This window comes from Sus scrofa, chromosome 18, assembly GCF_000003025.6.
Source record: "Sus scrofa isolate TJ Tabasco breed Duroc chromosome 18, Sscrofa11.1, whole genome shotgun sequence".
NCBI classification, from domain to species: Eukaryota; Metazoa; Chordata; class Mammalia; order Artiodactyla; family Suidae; genus Sus; species Sus scrofa.
The window spans coordinates 55,173,737-55,200,196 of NC_010460.4; the positions used below are offsets into that span (position 1 = coordinate 55,173,737).

A 26,460-nucleotide genomic window follows, 5' to 3' on the forward strand; every position below is an offset into this window, starting at 1 on the left:
CACATCTTGAATGTAACCTGCCTCAAAGCAACCTGAAAGCTGGTGAACTCGGATTTCTGAGTTTCCCCGAGTAAAGGTATGACGCAAGTGTAATACCAGATGATAATGAAAATAAAACCCAGATATTCTTTAAACAACTTCCTATGAGTCATAGCTGATGTAAGTGTTTGCTCCCTTCCAGGCTCCCAGGCTCTACTGTGCAACCGAATCCACTAAGGCGCTTCTTCAAAACGCACCGTTCACGGCCCTGCCCCCCGGAGACTGTGAGTCCTTATGTCTAAGACAGGACCCAGCAACCGGGTGACCCGAGGCAGGCAGTGGGAGAATTACTCATTGACTGACACCACCCCAAGACTCCCATGCCATGTGCAAAGAGAGCGGTCTTTCCCTGAGCTTTTGTACAGGAGCCTGAGATACTGTAAAGGACACAACAGAGGGTGTTATGGGGAGAAGTTCAGGAAAACGCGGAGGATTGGAGACCAAAAGGACAGAAGAGATGCGGACGAAATCACAGAAACAGCCTCAAGAGGCTTTCCTTTGGATGGTTCAAATACGTGCCCCGAACCAAACCCAGGCCGCACAATACCCATGCGACCGTGAGCGTTCAAGCAGGACAATTGCTAATAATAACTCCCTGATTACTGAACAACCCTAAATGCAAGGCAGCCTAAGGAATCTGTGTGCGCGTAACCATGCTCTTTTCTGGCCATAAAATCCAGTGGGTGTGCAATTACTCCAATGTGACATCTTATATAAGCTAGAAATCATGTCTCACTCTAAACATTGTAAATCAATGAAATTATATTGTAGCCATTGACAACAGGTACAATTTTGCCTGTTTGATGCCCCATTACCGCAAGAGCACTCTCCTTGGTTTGGAAAGCACGGCGTCTCTTTCCTAAGCGAGCATGACAGGGGAGGTCCCCCTCCTTAGCCGTCTTGCATCTAGAACATATTTATAGGCAGCAGAATAATGTCACACAAATTGCTCTCACAAACAGCCCTTGAAACTTTGCAGGATGAGTGTCCACTCTAGGCCAGATAGTGAAATTTCCAAGAGTTACATTTTTCCCCCAACACATTCTCTTACTGTTTTTAAAGGTGATGGAGTTTGGGCCCTGAATTCCTGAATTAAATGTGTCACGTGTAAAGACAAGCGTGTACAAGATACAACCTTGCTAAAACTGCTTCCCGGGCAAACGCATTCATTTCCTCTGAGGGTAAAGCTAAGGAGAATGCCGTCTGTGGGGTCTCAGGACGCCCAGCATCCCCCGTTATCCCCTCCGGTTCCACCCACAGAGAACACACACACACTCAAGAATCACCGCCCAAGGGAGATCAAAGCACCAGTTTTATGGATGTCCTGATAGGTATCCCCAACCCTAAAAGGGCTTCTAACAGGAGGGTGCAGCATAGGCGTCTGAGCTGAAAAGAAGACACATCTATTTCCTCTGCCCAACTGAAAACACGTCAGTGTGCCCTGAAGGTGTGACTGAGCCGCATCTGCATGAACCTTTCATACTTTGGTATTGCTGGAATTGGTTCCCTTGAACCTGATTGCTTTATTACTTTTCTTAAGATTTAAGCATTTTATTACAAAAGTAATACATTATTACTGTAGGAAACCTGTAAAACGTAAAGGATTATAAAGGAGAAACTATAAATTACCCACAGTCCTTCTGCTTCAGGATAACCACACATATTTTTGCGTCTTTTCTTCCAGTTGCTTTTCCTGGAAAAACATAGCTTTGGGTTTTTGCCCAACAAGTTTACATTTTGTGAGTAATTCGTTAACTCTACATAAATTTTGATTCTATTTCTGATTATTTCCTTAGGAAATGATGCTGTTTATGATCTTAGAAGTGGTATTAATTACTGATTAAAGGTAAGACTACAAAATACATCTTAAAGAGATGATGACTATATTTTATTCATTGCAATTCAGGTGGATACTATGTCATCAAAATATTTATTTATTTCTTGAGAAAAGCATGGACAATGGAGAACAGACTTGTGGTTGCCAAGGGGGAGGGAGTGGGATGGACTGGGAATTCGGGGTTAATAGATGCAAACTACTGCCTTGGGAATGGCTAAGCAATGAGATCCTGCTGTGTAGCACTGGGAACTACATCTAGTCACTCATGATAGAGCAGGATCATGTGAGAAAAAAGAATGTATGTGTGTATGTGTGACTGGGTCACCTTGCTGTACAATGAAAAACTGACAGAACACTGTAAACCAGCTAAAAGGGAAAAAAATAAAAATCATTAAATATAGAAAAATATTTCTTGGAGTTCCTCTTGCGGCGCAGTGGAGACAAATCCGACTAGGAACCATGAGGTTGCAGGTTCAATCCCTGGCCTTGCTCAGTGGGTTAAGGATCCAGCGTTGCTGTGAGCTGTGGTGTAGGTCGAAGACGTGGCTTGGATCTGGTTCTGCTGTGGCTGTGGTGTAGGCCGGCGCAATAGATCTAATTAGACCCCTAGCCTGGGAACCTCTATATGCCGTGGGTGCGGCCCTAAAAAGACCAAAAAAAAAAAATTTCTTAAATTTACTAAAAACATGTAGTTATTTATGGCAGTAGGCATTAAAAATGCTATTGATGTATTTGTTATATGCATATAGGTACATATAAAGATATACACATTCCTACACATACACACATGTGTGCATGATACACACATGTATACATTTACATGCATAAACATATGTATTACATGCACATGTAATATTACTACATTACATGCATACATATATATTACTACATGTACATTATTTTACAAGAAAACTGTGGGCCATGTCATGCGTTCTGCAGAAAGCAAGGACGGAGGAAGATGACTGGGTTAATTCCAGGTAAAGGACTTCGAAGGGAAGAAGAATGTCTTCACAGGAAGAAAAGCGGCGTCGGAATGCAGGTAGGATGACGACGTCAGAGGGGACCGAGACGATGAGTTACCTTTATATACACACACACACACACACATCAAACTTTAAGGGGACACTTCGGAAGCAACGAAGCCTTTTGTCAATGCAGCTGCAGATAAAAAGCAGTGAGCGAACCGAGTACGAGAAGCCTCAGCCCCAGATTCCAGACGCAAGCCTCCACCAGGGACTTGAAGTCACCGAGTCGCGCTCTGTACTTAAACAGCACCAAGTCCAGCTCCCATCACACTTCTGGTGTCACAGTGTCCTTTTGAAATCCACCCTTCACCTAACCTTCGCTTGTTACTCAAAAACTAGAGACGCAAATTTTCAGACACGTCTTTCACCAGGTGCTACAGTCAGAGGTATCCCAAGACCAGAGTCTGGGGCATTATCTGTGTTTCACGCTGTTTGTTTTACTGGGGACCGCCAACCTACATGACAAATGACTCTTCACCCAACATACCCCCACTTCCTAAGTTATCTGAGTAATTGACAGAGCTCAAATATCCATTGAGCTAATTAGGATTTCTTGGGATGGCTACTGTACCTTTCTTTGGCAGTGATGGAGTATGTCTATAGTGTCTGAGTAACAAAAAAAAAATAGTCTCTTTTTTTTTTCTTTAAGTGAACGCAATTAGTTGATGCATCCATAAAGTGGCTCATCTCTACTTCGCAAAATTAAAGATGGAGACTTCAGAGAACAGAGATGGCCCCCAAAAGTCAGACCCCCATGGAAATTAGCTAACAAGACCTCTCGGCTATTGATTCTACTTCTTCTTTTAATAAATTATAGAGAACAGAGTGAATGTGCCAGAATCAAGGAAATTAAATGGGATGCCAGCATTTCGTACAAGAGTAACCTTTTGTACCTGCCATCCCCAAACAGAACTTTTGACCACAGTCAAATAGCAAGGGAAATGTTGAGAAAAATCAGATAGAGAGTAATGGAATCACAGAACCAATAAACTGCAAATCAGTAGAGAAAGGGACACCCCAGAGGCCCTAGTCTGGACTTGAGTCAATATTGTGATGCAATTGTCCAGCAAAAGTTATGTGAATTCAAACCGGCTTGAATCTGTGCCCCTCACCCATGTATTTATATATGATTTCTTCCCAAGGAACTAAAACATTTTAAAAGCAGTTTTGTCTTCCACCTTATTAAGCACCCACAACTTCCCCTCTGACGTCTTTCTGACATCATATTCTCTGTCACCAGAAAGTGAGACGGGGGTAGGAGGAAACTCTCTCATTTGCCCAAGACAGAGCAGGAAAGTCTAACTGTGGGCAGCCCCAGCAGTGCTGTTTTCGTGGGGCCCGCTACACGCCAGTCAAGACTTAATAGAGAACTGAAGGCTAACGAAGGTAACAGGAACAAACAAAGGAAGTGTAGACACTAAGGCAAGGCTCCTAGAAGTTCTGCAGCATTACCAGGGAGGTTTGTAAAGGGGTGGCCAAGAAAGAAGGAACTCTGCCCTTAATTCCAAGGTTATAAGAACATCAAGCCATACTGGAAAATGGGAAGACTCTTCTCCAAGGTTCACACTGCCTTAAGGCTCAGTTTTAGAGATGTGCATTTTTCATCCAGCCTCCTTGGCCTTCCCTTTGCCATTGGTTACCTTCCTTTAAACTAACTTAAACCTTTTGGGATTCAAACACGTTTACCCCTGGCAAAAGGAAGATACCATTTTCTGTGAAAGCTAGAGGGCTTCATGGGAGAATTCAAATTCCTCAGAAAGAGTCCGCTTAATGTTCCCCTGAAGCGAATGCAAATTGTGCAGCGTCCAGCCTGGACGGCCTGAAGGAGGGAAACGTACGGAAGAAGGAAAAAGTTGGTGTGACCCAAGCACAAAGCGTGAACTGCACCTGCGCCCTGGGGGAACAGTGAGGCCTGCCCTCCATTCTCCCAGGTGGAGAGCAATGGTCTTATGAGACAAGAGAAGGGCCCCAGAGTTGGGGGAGGGAGCAAAACGTGCCACTTCAAAGTGTCTCTTTGGCACTGGATTAGTTCACGCTGAAAACCACCCAGGCCCAAAAGTCTCAGAAAGAATAATGGATCGGCCCCAACTGCCTAATGAATGTAGCTATAGGGCTGTGTGCCAGGAAGGCTGCCCAAGCACAGGATCTAGAATGCGAAGGAGCTCTGCAGGTGGGAGGAAGCCCTGCTGAGATTCTTCTCTGGGTCCCGTGATCTCCACGGGCCCAGCAAACCCCTGTGTTCACCAAACATCTGCCTTCGCCCTCGCCGTGTCACTGCCCTCCTCCCGTTTGAGGGCTCAAGCCACTTGCCTGCCATGTCCTCTTTGGTCTAAGCTGAAGATGGTATGCGTTTCAGCCGTGCCCAGAGGGCATTCCCTTGTACGCATGGCAGTGAATTGGGGGGTGATTTTCTCCTGTGAATCTGTCTTAATGTGCTTCTTAGACCGTCCAGAAGAACCTAGAAGTGTCGCCGAGCAGGGCACTGAGGGGCTCCTGGGCACAAAAGCCTTTCTGTGTCCTTGTTTGAGGAAGTGGGCCTCATTCAGCCTCTGTGGCCTTTCCCGAGCTCCGAGGGGCAGGACGGCTGCTGAGCGGGGAAGGGGGGCTGGAAAGACAGGGGGACCAGTCAAGAAACAGAGTTCAGCCTTCGGGCGGGACCCTGGCTTCCTCTCAGGAGATAAATGTGATGATGTAGCCGTCTTACACCCCTAAGATAAAAGTTCCACGGCTCCTGCTTCTCTCAGAAAAGAATACGTAAGAACTAAACAGCTTGGAGTTCCCGTCGTGGCGCAGTGGTTAACGAACCCGACTGGGAACCATGAGGTTTCGGGTTCAGTCCCTGCCCTTGCTCAGTGGGTTAACGATCCGGCGTTGCCGTGAGCTGTGGTGTAGGTCGCAGACGCGGCTCGGATCCCGCATGGCTGTGGCTGTGGGGTAGGCCGGCGGCTGCAGCTCCGATTGGACCCCTGGCCTGGGAACCTCCATATGCTGTGAGAGCGGCCCAAAGAAATGGCAAAAAGACAAAAAAAAAAAAAAAAAAAAAAAAAAAAACCAAACAGCTTGGAGCCCGTCCTTGTGTTCCTCCCTTGACTCACTGCACCCCAAACACAATCACCCATTCGCTAAAGACTGGGCACCCTGAGCACAACTGCCTGTGGGTTGAAGGTGAGTCGCACGTTTTTCTGGAACGTTCCTAGTCTGTTCTCATCTCTGATCAATACGCCCTTTTCGCAAGTGCTGTTCCTCTCGCTGATAACCTAAAAGCCCCCATCATGATCACGCCGAGACCTCCTGACTCCCGCTTCCATGACTAAGGTTCCCCCAAAGAAAGAGGAATGTGCATGTTTGCCCCAATCCTCCTTCTTATCTGAAACCCTGTTTTCCTCCTCTCGGACTATAAAGCTCCTGGCAGTTCTTCCCCAAAAGAGGGCACAGTCTATAAGGCATTAGTCTGCTGTGGCCTCCTTTGCCTGGCAAAGCGATAAAAGCTGTTTTTTCTCCTTCACCCAAAACACTGTCTCCACGTTTCTAGTCGGCATCGGTGGACAGTGGCCAAATTTCCAGCAACAGAATCAGAAAGGAAAATTTCTTCCCCGCTGACACTGGTCAGCCACTTCCCTAATTCTTGAGTGTTCAGTTAGCTAGAGTTTCTACCGGCGGACAGCACGCTTTCCCTCAGGTGGTCCCTTGAGCCAGTTACCCAGGAGAGTTAACCAGTCCAACGGGGCCCTCCTTAAGACGATCAACACGTGGGAGTTCCCGCTGTGGCTCGGCAGTAAGGAACCTGACTAATATCCATGAGGATGTCGGTCGATCCCCAGTCTTGCCAGTGGGTTAAGTTTCCGGTGTTGCTGTGAGCTGTGGTGTAGGTCCCAGATGCAGCTTGAATCCTGGGTTGCGGTGGCTGTGGCTTAAGCCAGCAGCTGCAGCTCCAATTTGATTCCCTAGCTCGGGAGCTCCCATAGAACAAAGACGCATCCCTAAAAAAAGAGGAAAAAAAGGCCTATCGCTATAAACCTACTACATATTTGAAATATCGGGGAGTTTCTATTGCGGCTCCGTAGGTTGAGAGCCTGACCTAGTGTCCTGAAAACGCAGCTTAGATCCCTGGCCTCCCTCCGTGGGTTAAGAATGTGGTGTTTCCACAAGCTGCAGTGTAGGTCACAGATGCACCTTGGATCCCCTGTTGCTGTGACTGTGCTACATATAGGCCAGCAGCTGCAGGTCCAATTCGACCCCTAGCCTGGGAACTTCCATGTGCCGCATGTGCAGCCCAAAAAGTAAATAAATAAACAAATAAGAGGAACTGGAAGACTGGACGTATTAGATGACCTGCCCGAGATCATGTATTTAGGAAAAAAATGAAATATGGGAAAATCATGGGAAATTGTTTATTGCGTGTCTCCTCTTTGCCCAATCTGCTTGGGGGTGATTACTGGTGGAGAGAGCCTTTCTTTACTCTAGGTCTTCGGAAAACAGGAGCGCCGTCCTAACTTCAGCGACAGTGCTGCTGCGGGAGGAGGATCTCTCCAGAGGACTTGGGCCGTCGAAACCTTTCCCCAGAAAGAGACCAACTCTTCTTCTCCTTTTACGGCCGCACCTGCAGCATATGGAGGTTCCCAGGCTAGGGGTCGGATCGGAGCTGGAGCCGCCGGCCTCCACCACAGCTCACGGCAACGCCGGATCCTTAACCCACTGAGCGAGGCCAGGGATCAAACCCGTGTCCTCATGGATGCTAGTTGGGCTCCTTAACCACTGCGCCACGATGGGAACTCCGTGAACTGGACCGATTTTTGAGAAAGATCAATAAACATGGCTCGCCGGTCTGCGGTATTGCAAAACAGGGAAGGGGTGCCGCCAAATGAAAAAGAAATCCTCTAAGTGCAGAATAAGAGCCTATACCTTTATTCGCCTCATACATTACTGAAGATGCACCCGTCAAACCAGAAAGTGGGATTTTCCCAGAAAGAGCCACAGTAGACATTTTTTTCAGAAAAAAATATTAAGACAAAAAAGATAGTAGCCTTTGTCTCTGAAATCGAAGAAAAGCCTGTTTGGGTCTAAGACATTGAAAAAAATTGCTCATGAGCAGTTCATCTGGGTGAAAATATGACCTCTGCGCTGTTGTCAAGGTCTCTGAAATCCAGGGTTCTGCTGAGTAAATGCTGGTTGCATAAGTTAGGGCGGCTAAAGGGACACTTTAATTTATGTGCTCAATTTTTCCAAAGATCTCAAAAAAGAAGAAAAATGAAAGAGGGGGAAATGGATGAATGAGGTTAATTTTCGGGGTGGCACGTTCAGGGATGCTTTTGAGATTAAGGATTTTTCCATTACCCCAGTATCCTCATCAGAAGGGACGTGATTTTGTAGGAAGAAGCATCTCAGTGGCAGTCTCAATTCACCCTCCCCCAAAGCCTCAGGGTCTTTAAGAAGCAGTAACTGAGTCACTCAAAGCCATTTTTCGAAGGACCGTGGAAGAAAGGTTTCAAAATCAGAATCCATGAGGGGTATTCTTGCATTTTCCCATGGACCCTATGGGTTAAAATACGATGAGTTAAATGGAATAACAAATGTAAAAATGAATGCAAAAATAAAATACTACACATAAGGAATAATAAATATAAATGGAATGTTAAACAGCACACATGACAAAACATAAAACAATACACATCGTAAGTTCATAGGCAAAGTACATTTCCTTTTTCCCATTTACCACGTTTTCTTGGAATGTCAAATGTGTGATCTTTTTTAAAATCTACCTCAAAGAAAACTCAGTAGCCTATTATTTTCACCAACAGACTTATTCTAGCAAGTAAGAATCACAACCATAAATCTCAAAGTTCCCCCTTCCTCTCACTTCTAAAGGGCACATACCTTATAGAATCACTGGTAAAACAAAGAAAAAACATCATCTGCCCATAAGTCAAATTTTGTATTTAGTGTTATACGGAGTAAATGTTGATGGCTCCGTTAAGGAAATACCATAGTAACTAGAAGGAAACAGTACAGCGTCATTCGTGACCATTAAATATGATTACACCATTCTTTCCCTGTCTTCCAGGTATTTGCAAAGTTCAAATTCCTAAGGCTCAAGGTTCTCCTCAACTGGAGACACACTCTAAGATGCCATTTTCAGTAGCTGGTTCCCGCGTTATTTGAGGAGATGATAATTAAACACATAGACTCCAAATGGTCTGGCTAAGAACCCTCACCAGTCCTACTGCACAGAGCTCGAGAGACCATGAAAAGATTTTCCAGGAATAAGGACGCTAATGCAAAGCAAATTACTCCAGTCGGGCGCTGCACACACAGACCCGGGATTCAGGATGAAGACGCTGTCCGGGCAGCAGGAGCCCTGTCCCCTCCACACCTCTTCTCCCCGCCTCTCACCCTCTGGGGGCATCTTTCCAGTTTCAGCAGATCAGTGTAGACCTCTCTGTACTTGGCCTCCGCTGTTGCAAAGATGCTCAATTAGCTCTCTGTAAAAAACCGTTTCTTTGGATGTGAAAGGCAGCCAGGGCCTGTGTGAGGGAGTGTGAACTTGGCCTTCTGCCACAGGTCAACGGGGGGGGGGGGGGTCCACCACTTCTTCTTGCCTTCTTTTACTAAATTAAAACCCTGGAAGCTTAAATTAAATTAAGTTTACATTAAAAGCTAGGCAGCAATGTTATCATTTAGAGTGGAAGAAAAAAAAATCAAGTGCCAATTCAGAGGCAAAAGTATTTCAGTGTAATGGAGGGTTACTTTTCTTTAATTCCTCCAGTTTCAGGGCCCCTTAGTACCTGGGAGACTGGGGTTCCTCTCAGTAGATTAGAAGCTGAGATGCTGCTGTGGAGCACAGGGAACTCTATCGAGACACGTGTGATGGAACATGATGGAGGATAATGTGAGAAAAAGAATGGATATAAATACACGTATGTATGTCTGATGAGGTCACTTTGCTGTACAGCAGAAATTGACAGAACATTGTAAATCAACCACAATAAAAAATTATAAAAAAGAACCCCAATTTGCAGGAAAAAGTAAAGTTTCACCCCGAGTAAAATGCAGAAGCTGCCAGTTACTCGCCTCTGTCACTGCAGTCCTCCCGGGGGAGAGAGCACAAGTCGGGTCCTTCAGAGACCTCGAATACGTTTTAAAAATCCCAGTCTTTTCAGATGCACCTTCTCCCCCAAACAGCCAAGAGCAGTGCGTTCCCTCTGTGATCTGTTTCCCTAAATGACACGCAGCATACCTCGGTGGCAATGTAACATGACGAAGAGAGACCCTTCAGCAGCTCCAGAACTTCCATTCCGGTGGGAAAACTGCACTTGTAATTTGTCCCTTTAAATAGGAAGCTGCTTGCCTGCACCAAGAACACAAGAGCTTGAAGAAACCATGGAAAAGTAGAAGTCTTCTGGATTTGCAGAGACTCCAAGGCCTTCGGTTCACATCCAACAGGACAAAACTTCCACGAAATTTTCATAAATGGTATTGATGAAAAAGTACATTAGAGAAGTTCCCATTGTGGCTCAGCAGTAACACCCAACTACTAACATGAGGATGCAGGTTCCAACCCTGGCCTCACTCAGTGGATTAAGTATCTGGCGTTGCCGTGAACTGTGGTGTAGGTTGCAGAAGTGGCTCGTATCTGGTGTTGCTGTGGCTGTGGCGTAGGCCCCTGGCTACAGCTCCGATTCAACGTCTATAGCCTGGAAACTTCCATATGCCCCGGGTGCAGCCCTAAAAAGACAAAAGGAAGGAAGGAAGGAAGGAAGGAAGGAAGGAAGAAGAAAGAAAGAAAGAAAGAAAGAAAGAAAGAAAGAAAGAAAGAAAGAAAGAAAGAAAGAAAGAAAGAAAGAAAGAAAGAAAGAAAGAAAGAACAGACAGACAGACATCAGAAAATCCTTCTATCTTCCACTCAGCAAACCCTAATGATAGATTATGGATGGATAGAAAATAGACAAGATCTAGAAATAGTCTGGTTTCTGTAAGAATTCATTTTTTGTATTTACAGGGTTCCCCCCTGAATTCTGGACTCATTAAAAATTGCAAAAATAAACAGAGATCAAGGTATTCTCGCAGCCACCAAGCAGCTACTAATTTGCTTGCTCAAAAAACAGGGCGCCGAACTTGAAAGCAGTGTTTGCCTCTCCTGTTCTGCAGTGACCGTCTCATCTCAGATGTGATCATAAACCACCGATTTGCATTTGCCATCTACCCTTGATCTGAAAAAAGCTGAGCCAAACCACCTCTGAAGCTCGAGGCTCACACCCTGCCGTGTCCAGAAAAATCGCATTGATTGCAGGAGACTCAGGGCTCATTTTGGTCCATCGATTCCCCTCGTGACCTCCCAACAGCACCAGAGCCCGGAGCGAACCCCGTCTGACCCCGACTTTATGTGCATTATTATATCAAGAGACAGGAGCCGCTTACAGTCCACGCCTTTGTCTCCCTGGGTGTGTAATAAAGTATATTCTAGAGCTGCCCCTGCCGAGAGCGGATCAGGTGCACACCGTTTTCTTCGCAGGCTCTCTCGCCGGCTCTCCTGCTCATAGGCAGACCCATCCACACTCGCCCCGTCAGTACTCAAATTCTTTGTTTACCGTTCTTCCCTCCCATGCAGAAGCACTGCAAAGAGCAAGCCCAGACTTCTGACTAATACCCACCTAACTCCCCGTCAACATCCTTCACCCGGATCCGTAACTAATACGAACGCTCTTCATTAACCCTCCTGTGAAACAATACGTCCAAGGCAAAGCTCCCCTCCACGCTGTTTTAATTATAATAAATCACCTTCGTTAGGAGGCTCACTTCACTAGTCCACGCAGGCTGCTTCGCTGCTACCACGGATACTCCCAGGATGAGCGGCGAGCAGACATGTGCGTGGCTGCGAAGTTATTTACTCACACACTGAGAGATGCTGCCGCATCCTCCGGCTGTGCAGCACGAATTTCAACAACTTTTATCTTACCTCACTGTCCACATCACCGCTGAGAAGACAGGCGGAGAAAAGGAAAAGGAAAAGGAAAACCACCGCATCTGAAAAATGTGATTTACACAAATAACAGTACCCTGAATACATCCACGACCACAGAAAAATAAGTCCTTGCAGTGCAATCACTTCTCTACAAACGTATGAAAGTATTTTACCGCCTGGTGCAACAAATCAGTGATGAGACCCTGGGCCGCGCTGGGTGAGTTTCCAGGGACCCCGAGTCCAAGTCAACTTCCGGGCGCTCCCCTGACAACCATGCCCGGCACACTCTCATGAAAGGTGTGAAAATCTGATTTTCTAAAATGGATCAGTAATTCTCTATGAAGGGGGAAGGATCGATAAATCTTTGCTAAGTAGATTGTAAAGGAAAAATTATTCTTTCAGTGACAGTGCATTAGGATCCCCCAAACCATCTCAATAAAGTAAAGACACAGCTTTCTCCACCAGCTCCTTTTGACTTCTGATATATTTTTGTAATCTCAGATCACTCGGCAATGCACAGACATTTATATTTGCTAAGCCATGTTCTGTGCTGATGTTGATGTATGGTTTGTGCCCGTCTAATGTTTGGCTGGGACTAGAAAAAAGAAAATTATAAGCTGCTTGTAACCTGATAGATGTGGCACAAGGAAATGTCATTACGGCCGCACACACACGTGTGTTTCTAACCACAGTCCTCCGGGTAGCCACGCGATGTGCTGTTGGAATTCCTCGGATGTGTCTGTGTGGTTTTAGGCACCTGCTCATCAATATAAAGCGTGCGTTCTCTCCGTGTCTGAACATACCGGGGTGTCTTATGCTCAGAGTCAGGGGGTGTCACCCGTCCTTCCAGGAACCCCTCTTTCAATTCCCAGGCAAAGACCAAGGAAACCCCAGGCCCTGGTTTTATCACGCACGCTCTGCGACACTGAACTGGGGTGCCGCCAGTTCTCCCCACTTCCACATGCCCTGTTTGTGGGCTGTCTGTGGTCCCTCCCACTCCAGACGCCAAGAATCCTTGCTACGGAATTTCGACGGAAGACGTGTGTCATGAGAAAACAAGCCTCGGAGTGGACCAGCGGCTCCCAGGAGAGTCTCTGCTGATAGCATCCTGAGCTGCGTGTGGCTGAGATTTCCCCTGTAAGAGCGGTTATTAAAAAATACGGCCTGCGTGGCAGCGAGGCATTGCAGGGGCCTCAGAGCCTGCTAAACAGCCCTGTGCCCCGTGATACCCGGTTCAAACCAAGCAAACGCTCAGCACGGCAGGCTCAAACCTGAGTTTTTCTGGTCTTCATGCACATTTATGTCAGAATGAGCATCAGGATAGCAGCTGGGGGAACACAAAGCTCGGCCGCGGGAGGCACTCTGCTCACGCACAATATCCGGGCACAAAGGAAGGAGCGAGAGAGCTGGGCATTCCCAGAGTGACGACTACACAAACCGTACAGGATGGAAGGGACACGTGTTACGGGAACTGTACACCCCGGTATCTTTTCAAGGGTGGGGGCTGTGGCCAAGTTTTTCTCACTAACCGCCTCCTTCTGTTTCGTCACTGAATGATGCTATGTGGACACTCTTTCAGCTACGAGAGAGAGTGACTATCGTTTCCTCGGGAAGCAAAAGGACTCATGGGACCATACACTCCCCACCGTCTGGCCTTGCAAAGTTTTCTGAGCAGAGGATGGAAGAGCCCTAAGAAGCAAGGTCCAAGTTTCTACACCAAGTCAACACCCAATGCCCACCAGGTAACCACACGGGGCAGAGCAGCCTACGGGGTAGCAAAGGAAACAAGAGCCCTTGGTCTCTCTAAACGTTTGGGGGACGTGTACCTTCTTTGAAGTGTATCCAAAAAGAGCATGGATCTAGAAACGACAGACGGCGTCTTTTCTGATGCAGATTCAGTGGGAACAACTATTCGAGAATGAAAGCGCACATTCCTCCAAGTCAGAGCTTGGGACAAGGCGTCTGGAGTCTTACTCACTGAGCGCCAAGTGCCATTTTCGGGACAGTAAAGGATACAGCAGGGAGGCCGTTCAGCCCCTTTTCAAGGCAGAGATGGAGGCTGCTTCGTCAATAAAACCGCCGAGAGGGGTCCGGAGGAGGCGTCTTGTGAGACGCTCGCACTCGCGAGGGGCCTTCGGATGGAAGGTTTCCTCCGACGCGGTTCCGGTTTGCACCCTGATTCCAAGAGCGTCATGAGTACCAGAGGTTTGTTTTGGGATCCTAACCATCATCCTTTACTAAGCCTCTAATAAAATACTTGATGGACAATTTTTCTAAAATCAGTATACCGTGGGTTTTGGCCAAACGCATCACTTCTCGGGCAGCATCACAAGGTAGCCACGACATCGATCGGCGGACGCTTCTCAGAAGACAGAGGGTGCCAGCAGTTAAGTGGGACCATTGCACCCACAGTCTTATGTGCAGCTGATGCATCGAGGTTTTGGTAAATTGAGTGGTTCTTCCTGTCCACTTTCTTTTTCTTTCTCGGCCGCCCTGCAGCACGTGGAGGTCCAGGGCCAGGGATCAGATCCGAGCCGCAGCTGCAACTTACACCGCAGCTGTGGCAACACCAGATGCTTAACCCACTGAGCGAGGCCAGGGATCAAACCCACATCCTCATGGATCCTAGTCAGATTCGTGACCTGCTGAGCCACGACCGGGCCTCCCAATGCTCTTGATGACATCATCCCTCGCTTTTACGCTCCCTTTTTTCTCCTGACCCCTTTGTGTCAGTATATGTGACTATAAGCATTAATGTAATGTATTGCATAAGAATTAATATAATAATACGTAAAGAAGCACTTGCTTATGGAAGACAATTTTGAAAATATACTTATGAATTTTAAAATGTATACATGCCACAGTCACACTATTTGACATATTTCTTTAAGACATACACACACACATTCGGTATCATATATGGTATATTTACTATCCTAATTCACTCCGTTTAAGCTTATAATCTAACCATTGTCCAAACTCAGCATTCCTCAACAATTGTACTGGCTCTGTAACAGTTAAGACAGTCCCTGCGTTAAGGCCAGACGGTTAAGCTAGTCACAATATTTCAGTATTCAAGGAGACGATGAGAATCTCTTTTAGATGTATTTTCCTGGATCACTGTTACCACATAATAGTTTCTAACATAAAAATTACCTCACTCATCAAATTGCATGAATTCTTCACAGGAATGAGGCTGATCCTTTGCCACATTTATGCAAATTTTTTAGTGAGACCGAATGTGTCCTATAGCATCCCATGCGTTTCATACCACACGTCTCAAATTTGTATGTGGTGTGAAGTGATCGCCACAGGCAGACAGTTTTTCACTGTCCTCTTGAATGTGGTTCACAGTATTTTTGGGTCTTGGAAGCGTCACGTTTTGATTTCACCACATCTCTCTGTTTTCCACTCTCGCATCTCCTTCCAGGCTCGTTTGCACCTGGGACAATGTCTTCCTAAACTGGGAGCAGATCAATGTTGCCTTATTTTTTTATTCTACGCTTAAAACTAATTTTCTTTTCTATTGGACTGTTACATCCATCTGAAATTTATCCTGGTGTACCTTGTGAACTGAAGCTCTAACATTTAAAAAACAGATCATCTATTAAATAAAGGTTCTTGGTGAGCCCTTTGGTCTGCAGACCTGGGGCGTTCGCTGGCACAGGAGAGACTTTTCTGTTAGAACAGAGTGGGGCACACGTCCCTGGGATGACGTTCTTGCCAGGCTCTCCTACATCGCTGGCCGCTCCTTCTCCATCTCCTTTGATGCTTCTAAATGTTCTAGAACTTTCTCGAGGTATATCAGCAATGAATAGATTGAGTTCATAGTCTCTGCTTCCACAGCTTCTACCCTGGCATCATCTTTTTCACACGCTGAGCTTCATTCATCCTCTGCCTGTACCAGGTACTGGAAGGGGGTAAAGCCAATACCAGCTGTTATTTAATGAAGAGTTTTAATTCTGCTGCAATCGCACCAGCACCTCCCCTGCCCCACGGGGCTTGTCAAGTTCTCTCCCCTTCTGTTGAGGACTACTTTTTTTTTTTTTGCTTTTTGCTGTTTAGGGCCGCGCCAGCGGCATATGGAAATTCCCTGCCTAGGGGTTCAATCCAAGCTACAGCTGCCGGCTTACGCCACAGCCATAGCAATGCAGGATCCAAGCCACGTCTGCGACCTACACCACAGCTCATGGCAACACCGCATCCTTTAACCCACTGAGCGAGGCCAGGGATCAAACATGCATCCTCCTGGATATCAGTCAAGTTCATTACCACTGAGCCACGGCAGGAACTCTGGAGGGCCACCTGAAATGGACAGCCTCGAACTGAATCCCAGTGCCTGGCTGTCACCTGCCTTGTGGCACCGCTGTGCTGAAGCAGAGATGCAGGGACCTCAGTCCTGGTGGGCAGCAGTCCCAGGGCATTATGCCACTGGGACAGCACAAGGAGCAGGCTCTGTCTGCCCACCTGTGTCACGGGCAGGTGAAAACACCGGGCATTCTTCTTGGCAGCTGCTTTCTGCAGAGCGAAGTAGAAGCGGCAGCCCGGCAATCCGACGGACAATGACAGCGAACGCTTGTCCCTGGATGCCTCCACCAGGCTTGACGCGGCTCCCTTCTTAACAATCCATGGAGAGGGTACTGGTGACTACACACTGCTCAACTAAAGGTCACCAGATCCACCACATTTCTGAGTCAAATCGTCAATGCTCAGTGCTCATATGCCTTGACCTTTTAGCAGCCCTTGACACAATCCATCACCCGCTTCTCCTTAAAACCCTCCTGGCTTCCAGTACGTGACGTTTGTCACTTGTTCCTTCGACCTCCCAGGCCTCGTCGTCTTCGCAGGTGTCTCTCCGATTCCCACCTCCGAGCACCAAAGGACCCTAGAGCCTGGTCCGCTGGTCTCTTCTCCAGCCTCCCTCTGTCCTGTGGACACATTACCTAGGCTCCTGGCTTCAAAGCCCAGCCACAGGCTAATGTCCCCAAATGCTAAATTCCAGCCTAGACCTGGCTCCTCAGTGCGAGTCTCAAATACCCAACCAAACACTCCGTGTATTTCCACTTGAATATCAAATAGCATCCAAAAGTTTTCTTGTGCAAAAGTAAATGGCTGCTTTCACCCCACAAGGCCTGCACCTCCTCTAGGCACCTGCATCTCAGCAAATGCCACCTTCATCCCTCCGGCAGCTCAGGTTATGTTCGGGATTGTGCTTGACTCTTTTTCCCACATCGCACATCGAATCCAGGAGTAAATCAAACTATACCCAGACTCCAACTACTTCTCACCAGCTGCAACCCTTCCACCCTAGAAAACGATAAAATATTTGATCCACTTGGAAAAAACCAAAACATTGTGAAACGTACATGTATCTAGTCAGGTAGTATAAAACTAGAGGTATTTTGTTTATTATTTATTATTTAACTTTTTGTCTTTTTAGGGCCATACCCGTGGCATGTGGAGGTTCGCAGGTTAGGGGGCAAATAGGAGCTGTAGCTGCCGGCCTATACCACAGCCACAGTAACGCTGGATCCTTAACCCACTAAGCACGGCCAGGGATGGAACCCGCATCCTCATGGATACTAGTCAAATTCGTTTCCACTGAGCCACGACAGGAACTCTTGCAGAGATATTTTAAAAACCTATCACCAGAGTGGGAGATTTTCATATCTATTTTGCGAGGAAAAACATACAAAAATTAGTCAAACCACAGAAAATGTGAACAATATAATTAACAAACATGAGCTCCTGGTATAGGAGTCTGCACCCAGTAATAATAACTACTCTCCATGAATAACACAAGAAATCATCATAGAAATTTAAAATACTTAGACTTGGATAAAGCATAGTACATTGAAACTTGTGGGGAGTTCCCTTCATGGCTCAGAGGTTAACAAACCCGACTAGGATCCATGAGGTTGCAGATTCGACTCCTGGCAGCCCTCAGTGGGTTAAGGATCCAGCGCTGCCATGAGCTGTGGTGTATGTTGCAGATGAGGCCTGGATCCTACATTGCTGTGACTGTAGTGTAGGCTGGCAGCTATAACTCGGATTCAACCCCTAGCTTGGGAACCTCCATATGCCACAGGTGCAGCTCTAAAAAGCAAAACAAACAAAAACTTGTGAGATACAGAGAAAGCAATTCTGCTAGAGGAAGTTGTACATTTAAGTGCACATATTTGAAAAGAATAAAGACCAATATTAATGAGCTAGATATCCATCTCAATAGTTAGTGGGAAAAAACAACAAAATGAACTCACCAAGAGTAGAAGGAGAGCGCTAAAATGATAAAATTTAGTTACAGCTATTAAAAAATGATTCAACAGAGAAGAAGAGCAAAAATTCTTCCTTTGAAAAGGCAAATAAATACTCAAATCTCAACAAGCATGATTTCAAAAAGAAGAGAATGTACAAATAAACCATATTAGGAATAAAAATGGAAACATATTTAAAAGAGGAGATGAGAGAATTCAATGAAAAACTCTTGTCAAAGAATACAAATTCCTATTTAAAAAACGGCCAATTTCCAGGAAAATTTCCCAAAAGGTTCAGGAAGAGATAGAAAGTATGAAAGCCCCAACATTAGTAAATAAATTGAATCTGTAACTTTAAGCTTACATCCACACACGCACACGCAAACTCTCAGATGAGTCTACAGATGAAACTTCTAAAAAGCCAAATCTGATCTTTAAAAACACTTTCAAAGAGAAAAAAAGAGAGGGACTACTCCCCCATCTATGAAGTTAGACTTTAACACCACAACTCGACTAGGACACAGGACAAATCATGTTCCCAGGCTAATCTCATTCGTGAATAAAGGATGCAAAATCTATAAAATATCAAACAGAATCTCATGGTATATGAAAATAATATATCTTAACCAAGTTACATGTATCCCAGAAACGCAAGGATGATTTAACTTTTTGACACCTGTAAGGGACATTCGATATATTAAATGATTAAAGTGAACAATTACATGATTGTCTCAATATATTCCGAAGAAGCATATGAATAAGATTCCACTATAGGTATAGAACGTAAGATAAATTTTTTAGCAAAGTAGGAATAGAAGAGCATGGCCTCACCACTTTAAAAGGCACCTACATCAAACTTATGGGAAACGCTATTCTTGATCATGAAAGATTCAAGTACCCTTTAAAACGAAGGGAAAGCCAAACAGTCTCACTATCACTATTTGTATTAAATATTGGAGTCAAGATCTCAGCCAGTGTCATACAAGCTAAAATGAAAGGTATAAAAGAAAAGAAAAAAATGTTTGATTAGATAGCTGTCGTCATAGACAACCCAAAGAAGTGACAAAGTCTTACAAATGGAGACAAAGTGATTAATCTACGACAAGATGACGGATTGACGACCTTCCCATCGGCAACTGTAATTAGAAAACCTAAGTTAAAAAGGTGGCAAAGGTATCTAGGTATCTAGGAATACATCTAAAATGATATTCAAGTCCCGCACAGTGAGAACACACATTTTCTAAAAATGCATATGAGCTATTTTAGAAAGAAAACCTACATAAGTGAGGAGACAGGCCATGATCACTGGTTAGAAAATTCTATGGCTAAAGATGTTGAGCTGCCCCAATTTTTTCAAAAAAGACATGCAAATTAAAATCTCAACAAGGTTTTAGGCCCTTGCCCTACTAGATATCAAGACCTTTATGAAACAGCAGTAATGGAGACAGAATGGAAGTGAATGAATTAAAAGCCAAGAAATAAACCCTCACACATACTGAATTTTAATCTGTAACAGAGTGACATTGCAGATAACTGGGGAAGAGGGTGAATATTTAATAAATATGGCTGGGACACTGGGTTATCCATATAGAGAAAAGCTGACATTGGATTCCTGTTTTCAGCAAACAGAAAAATTAATTCCAGGTAGAGAGAAAATTTAAATGGGAAAATAAAATTTTAACATATTTAAAAAACATAAAACAGAATATCCTTAAAACACTGAGGAGAGTTAAGATTTCTTAAGCACAACACTTTTTTAGTTGTGCCTAAAACAGTTTTAACATTCGTTTCATTTGCATCATAAAGAAAGATACCACAAAGAAAGCAAAAATATAAGGAAAAAATAGGGAGACTATTTTTAGAATAGTCCCTATTCTATCAATAGACAAAATATTGGTATTCTGCATATGCAATGAATATATAACATGGGAAAAAGAATAGAAAAATCTGCAAAAATCACGAACCCACTTTTCACAGATCATCATCTGTGAAAGATAAAATGGCAAACAAATGTGTGAAAAGATGCTTCACCTCATTAACACTCAGGGAAATGCACTTAGAGACCAGTAAGATCCAACTTTTCTCCCATAAGAATTGGGAAAAATTAATAATTTGATTGCATTAAGTATTGGAGAAGATGTGGATCAATGGAGACTTTTAACTGTCACCTCGTAGGAATATAAACTGGTCCATTTGAAACACAAGTTGCCTTTATCTTTCAAACGGAATTTTCTCATACTCCAGATAGAAAAGAATGGCAAAGAACTCAGAGTAAAACCACTACGCATGTACAAATCGATGGAGGAATGAAATAATAAGACCTCTTCAGAGAACTCCAGAAAAGGGTACCAAGTTTCTATGGATGGAGCACAGGGTGCATGTTTACGGAGGAAGAGGAGACCTGATCAGCGACTTTGGAGGCAACTCGCGGCCAGTGTTCTGTAGTCTTAACTCTTTGTCCTTTGACCTACATATACCAGAATCTGCAAGTATCTTTAGTCGAAAGACCCCTCGGAATCAAACTTCCAAAATGTGAAAAATCACAGTAACAGAGCTGCTCTAACCTGAACTTGGAGGAATCTGGTCCCTGCTGCCACAGCCCCTCCTTGCTCCCCATGGAGGCCGGAGGACATGTCGTAATGTACCTAAGTCTTGGGCACAAGTTAGAAAAAACCCTTGTGGGCAATGGGTTTGGAGCTCTGCAGTACCAGAGTTTAATGTACATTACAGAAGCATGCTAGGGCGTGCCCGTCGTGGCACAGTGGTTAACGAATCCCACTAGCAACCATGAGGGTTCCGTCCCTGGCCTCGCTCAGAGGGTCTCGATCAGTGGGTTAAGGATCCGGCATTGCCATGAGCTGTGGTGTAGGTTGCAGATGCAGCTCGGATCCCGCGTTGCTGTGGCTGTGGTGTAGGCTGGCGGCTACAGCTCCGATTGGACCCCTAGCCTGGGAACCTCCATATGCCACGGGAATCGCCCTAGAAAAGGCAAAAAACAACAAAACTAAATAAAAATAAAAATACAGAGGCATCCTAGAACCTCAAGAGGGACTGGAGGATGGCAGAGAGCCCAGGGAGTGTGTCTTAGAGAACACACCTGCTCAACACGCCACAGTGGGCAGGATTTCTGGAAAAACATCAAGTGTATCCCATGTCTTTGAAAGAAGCCTCCAAGGTCTCAGGCATACAAATATATTTCCTATTACTCGCTCAACTTGCTCAAAGCGCTCCGGAAGTACACTAAGCTGCATAAGCAGTTTGCTCACCTTGTTTTCCATGCTGTCAGGAGAAACTGCTAATGTCTTTTCTTAATCCTAAGCAAAACCTACTCAATACTGCTTTCCATCATCAGGAAGTTGGACAGTCAAATGGAAAACAAAAACAGTGGACGTGCCAAAATGAATTGCCGAAATTCATCCCTGGGTGTCAGACGCGGCACTTGGGCTCAGTTTCTTAGTTTGGCGACCTCCGAGACGGAAATGAAAATACTGTATCTTACTGCCCTACCTTTCAAGCTGAATTACTCTATCATCACGGTACAAACACAGCACACCTATTTTTGAGTATCAGTATTAGTTTAACATTAACGTAAATTTAAGTGATAGGTTGTTTTATATGAAAATAAACACAAAAAACCAGAGTCTTAGAGTAAACTATCACACTGACCTACACAGAAATCCTGGCTCTTTGACCCGTGGGCCTTTTTCCTTCCTGGTTTCAGATTCTCCATTTGCGAAGTGGGAGAACGCCTACTGGTCAGGCTGCAGTGAGATACTACGCACAGGACACAGAAGCAACCCTGCTCGGAGGAAGGACGAGCTCAGTGGCACTGCAGACGAGATGGAGACTATTAGGCCTCCTAAATGTCTAACTTAGAAGGGAACATCCTAGTAAGAACTCCCCGTAAGAAAACAAGGAAAGGGCGTTCCCATCTCGGCTCAGTGGAAACGAATCTGACTAGTATCCACAAGAACGCAGGTTCGATTCCTGGCTTCACACAATGGGTTAGGGATCTGGCGTTGCCGTGAGCTGTGGTGTAGGTCACAGACGTGGCTCAGATCTGGCGTTGCTATGGCTATGGTGTAGGCTGGCAGCTGTAGCTCTGACTGGACCCCGAGCCTGCGAACCTCCATATGCTGCGGGTGTGGCCCTAAAAAGCCAAAAAAAAAAAAAGGAAAGAAAGAAAGGAAAACTTACTGGACGTTTGTGAGTCACTTTGAACCAGGATTTCTGATACATTCAAAAATATGAATGAGTCTCATAGACATTATATGGGGAAGAAGCAAGACATAAAAGAGTACACACTATATGCTTCTATTTATGTGGAGCTCTAGAAAAGGCAAAAAATAAATTATGATAAGAAAATCAGAATAGCTGTTGCCTCTGAGGAGCTAGGGAGCTTTTTGTGCCCATGAGAATATTCTGTCTTAAGTGGAGTAGTGGTCAACAGGTGTACATATGTATCAAAATTGATTGAAATTCACACCTGCGTGTCTTACTGTAAAAAATAATGAGGGATAGGGGGTTTACCAGGTGAGCAATCAGAATAATAATACCTACAGAAAAAAAGTGAATGTTAAATACACCTACATATTCAAGACATTTCTGTGAATTTAAGAACATATTTTATCCAGGGGGAAAAAAAAAAGCAAACAAGCGTGAAAAATGAGCAGTTGAGGAGCTCCTTGGTGGCCTCTTGGTTAAGGAACCACATGGTCACTGCTGTGGCACAGGTGTGATCCCTGGCCTGGGAACTTCCACATGTCGTGGGCACGGCCAAAAGAAATGAAAAGAAAAAGGAGTAATTGACAAAAAAGAAAAAAGACAAAGTAGTAAACTGGAAATCCAGAGAAAAGAATACAGGAAAAAAAACAAAAAAACAGAATATCATAAAAGAAAAGGGAACAGAGAAAATGAAAGATGAGCATTAATCAGAGATATAATAAAATTTCCCCAAGTTGAAGAAATCCACAAGTCTTATACCCAAAGACCTTCTAAAGAGCAATTCTTTCTTAAGGGGTTTTTTCTTAAGGGCCTGTCTCTTGACATTCCTGACAAATTTCTGAATTCTAAGACTAAAGATGAAATCCTGAATATGCGTAGAAAGAAGAAAGAAAGAAAAAAGATTACTTTCAAAGAAAATATGCTAGCACCGTGGGCTGCCAGAACTGGATTTTAGGTACCAATATAAAAAATTTTAAATGGTTGCCGAATTTTACTTTTGTACAAGTTAAAACTATAAAATTTCAACATCTGCTATCACCTTTACCTAACAGCACCACAAGAAAACAAGAAGGATATATCAAAAGTATAGGCAGGAATTCCTCAAAAATGATACAACATATGCCTACACATTTTTCATATTTCCTCATTTCTTTACAGATAAGTCCAAATAATTTCATAGAAGAGTCTCCAAATAAATGCTAAGAATGCAATAAGGAATCTTTAGCAAAATGAACTATTTTCCTAAATTCTATTCTCATACATATCATCATTTTTATATTTTTTTAATGTGAGGACTGAAGTACTGTACAGTAGAAAATTGACAGAACACTGTAAACCAGCTATGATGGAAAAAATAAAAATCATTATATAAAAATAAATAAATAATAAAATAAGCTACAAGGATATACTGCAAAAAAAAAAAAAAAAGAAATACTATGACACCTATGTGCCCTTTGTAAAAATTACTGGAGGAAGGTATGAATCAAAATAAATGTAATAGAATCAATTTGTTGTATACAGGAAATAATTGGGGAATAAAATCCATAAAATAGATATTAAGCCTAAGAAATTAACAATATGGTTTTGAAGTTTAGATCAATTATGAAGAAAAGATTCATCAAAGGAAAAATAACCTTATTTTTAACAAATTCTGGAACCAAAATTTCATGTAATTTCAATAAAATATGTCAATGAAATATGGCAAAGATTATGGGAGAAGCAACAAATAAAGTTTGGATCTTGCTGCTAGGAAAAAAAACTGGTCAAGTGTATTTCTTACAAAAATTAATACTGCTCACTAGTAGAAGAGATACAAGATACAGAACCTCCAAACCAGTAAGAAAAAGAATTGATCACTCCAAAAAAGAATGCAAAAAAAAAAAGAAAGAAAGAAAGAGAAAAAAGAAAAGTACCAAACACAGTAAGTATCAGGTAAGAATAAGACCAAGAGCAAACAAATCAATTACCATAACAAATGGAATGAACTAAAGCTTCCTGTAAGAAACAATGTCTAAAACTGTGGTTAAAGAAGAAAGACAAAAACCGGCCAGAGGCTGCTTAAGAACATTTAGGAATTCCCCGGTGGCCTAGCAGGTTAAGGATCTGGCATTGTCACTTCGTCGTATACAGGAAATATCTGGGCAATAAAATCAATAAAATAGATAAGCCTAAGAAATTAACAATATGGTTTTTAAATTTAGATTGTCACTGCTGTAGCTTGGGTTGTTGCTGTGGTGTGGGTTCAATCCCTGGCCCAGGAATCGCCACATGCCATGGGCACAAACAAATAAATAAAAGAGCATTTTAAACAAAACGACAGGGAAAGGCCGAAGGTCATTAATGATGTGATAAGCAGGTGCGGAAAAAAGAAAAGCAGGTGGCAATATACTATCGAAGCACAGCCCCAGCAAAAGCCATTAAATGGGTGTTTCATATTTATAAAAGGTACATTCTGTCAATATTTGTCAAGAAACTTTAAATATATTGAAAAAAATAACCTCAAAAAACACATTAGATGACGAACTTTTAGAAGGACAATAAGGAATTGGCAGAAACTACAGTCTTAGCGGAGAGAACACGTCCTGCAGATGTGACGGATCAAGTAGACAAAAAATAGAGTCCTTGCATAATACAATTAAGGAGTTTGATTTATTGAGGAGAAAGGGTAGGAGAGGAACGCTGTACCTTACAGACGTAAAAGATGGATTCTTTTCAAATGGTCACGGAATGGTAACGAAAAGGAGTCGCCCATAAGACTGGAAAGACCATCTCAACAGATTCCTCCAAGAATGACAGCAGTTAGCCCATGCGTTATCTTCAGTGCCGTGATGTGGAAATTAACACTTCTGCACAGACTTTGGAAATGAAACAAATCACATCGGAGTAGCTTGAGAAGGAGTTCCCACTGTGGTTTGGTGGGTTAAGAACCTGACTAGTATCCATGAGGATGCATGTTCAATCCTTGGCCCCGCTCAGTGGGTTAAGGATCCGGTGGTGCCAAGAGCTGTGGTGTAGGTTGCAGATGCAGCTCAGATCCCACATAGCTATGGCTGTGGCGCAGGCCGGCAGCTGCAACAATCTGACCCCTAGCCTGGGAACTTCCACACGCCATGGGTGTGGCCCTAAAAACAAAACAAAAAAAGAGTAGCCTGAGAAAACAATATGGTGATATCTGGTTATTACCTAATAATATCCTGAGTAGAAAACTGAGTATCTTGAGTAGATTAAAATCCATTTATCCATTTCTCTCACTATTTTGGATATTTCATCTCACAGCCTTATAAAAACATGTCCTTATTTAATCGGGACCTGAGAGGAAGTCCCCTCTGATCCCCACCAACACTTTTCAAAGGGAGGCACTGGCTTCCAGAATGAGGCCTGGGACCCCCAGAGTGGAGGCCAGCTTTCCTTTTGGGTCTGGGAGGGCACAGTCACTCTGCTTACCTGCTCCTAATTCCACACGTCACAGGGTGAAGGCTGACATAGGTACACTTCAAAGGGAAGCCATGAAAGCAACACACAATCAGCATCCTACTCCTTCATTCATAACTATAAATGGACAACAAACCTTTGTCAGATGCTCGAGGAAAAACATGGCAATGAAACAAAAAAAACTATAAAAGAACAAACAATCCACTGATGCTGGAGGAAAGAAATCATTCAAGGAAGGAAAGAGAATTTTAATTGGTCTTACGAGAGAGTTGACAAATTATTTTATCCATAAAACAAGAGGATGCAATGATAAAAGGAACTAGGGTTTGTGAAAATTCAAAAGGTATTTCTTATCATTTGAAATCTTGATATAGGATACCAGATGAAACAGTCAAGGAAGCTTCTAAAAATCTAGGGGAAAAAATGATAAATAAACAGAAAATGTAAAATATTTCAACACAGACAGTCAATCCAGGAAGATAAACATTTGTTTAGTAGTTCCAGAAAGAGATAGCTAAGAAAAGGGACATGGTCAATTTATCAAAAAAAATAATAATAAAAATTAGAATTACCCAAAGCTCAAATGAACCAACAAAAAGACTGTCTTCATTTTGAAAGATTCCATCGGGTGCTGAGGAGAAAGATGAGGGGAAAAAAATCTAAGCACATTATTGTAAGATTTCTGAAGAC

The 26,460-nt window shown here is 43.8% G+C and overlaps 1 protein-coding gene across 8 annotated transcripts in view; it reads right to left on the minus strand.

The window, feature by feature from the left end:
- POU6F2 (POU class 6 homeobox 2) overlaps nucleotides 1-26,460 on the minus strand; it is a 486,796-nt gene that overhangs the window by 428,904 nt on the left and 31,432 nt on the right. For 2 of the 8 annotated variants that reach the window (XR_002340449.1, XR_002340448.1), the window contains exons 5-8: nucleotides 25,783-25,887; nucleotides 25,024-25,193; nucleotides 21,781-21,943; nucleotides 7,784-8,433 (exon numbers count right to left, since the gene is read on the minus strand). The exons of 3 other annotated variants lie outside the window; for them this stretch is intronic. The gene's annotated coding sequence lies outside the window, so the exon portion shown is untranslated. Of the gene's footprint in view, nucleotides 1-7,783; nucleotides 8,434-10,135; nucleotides 10,247-21,780; nucleotides 21,944-25,023; nucleotides 25,194-25,782; nucleotides 25,888-26,460 lie in introns of those variants that run through there. 3 more of the 8 variants (XR_002340450.1, XR_002340452.1, XR_002340451.1) reach the window with 3 other exon arrangements.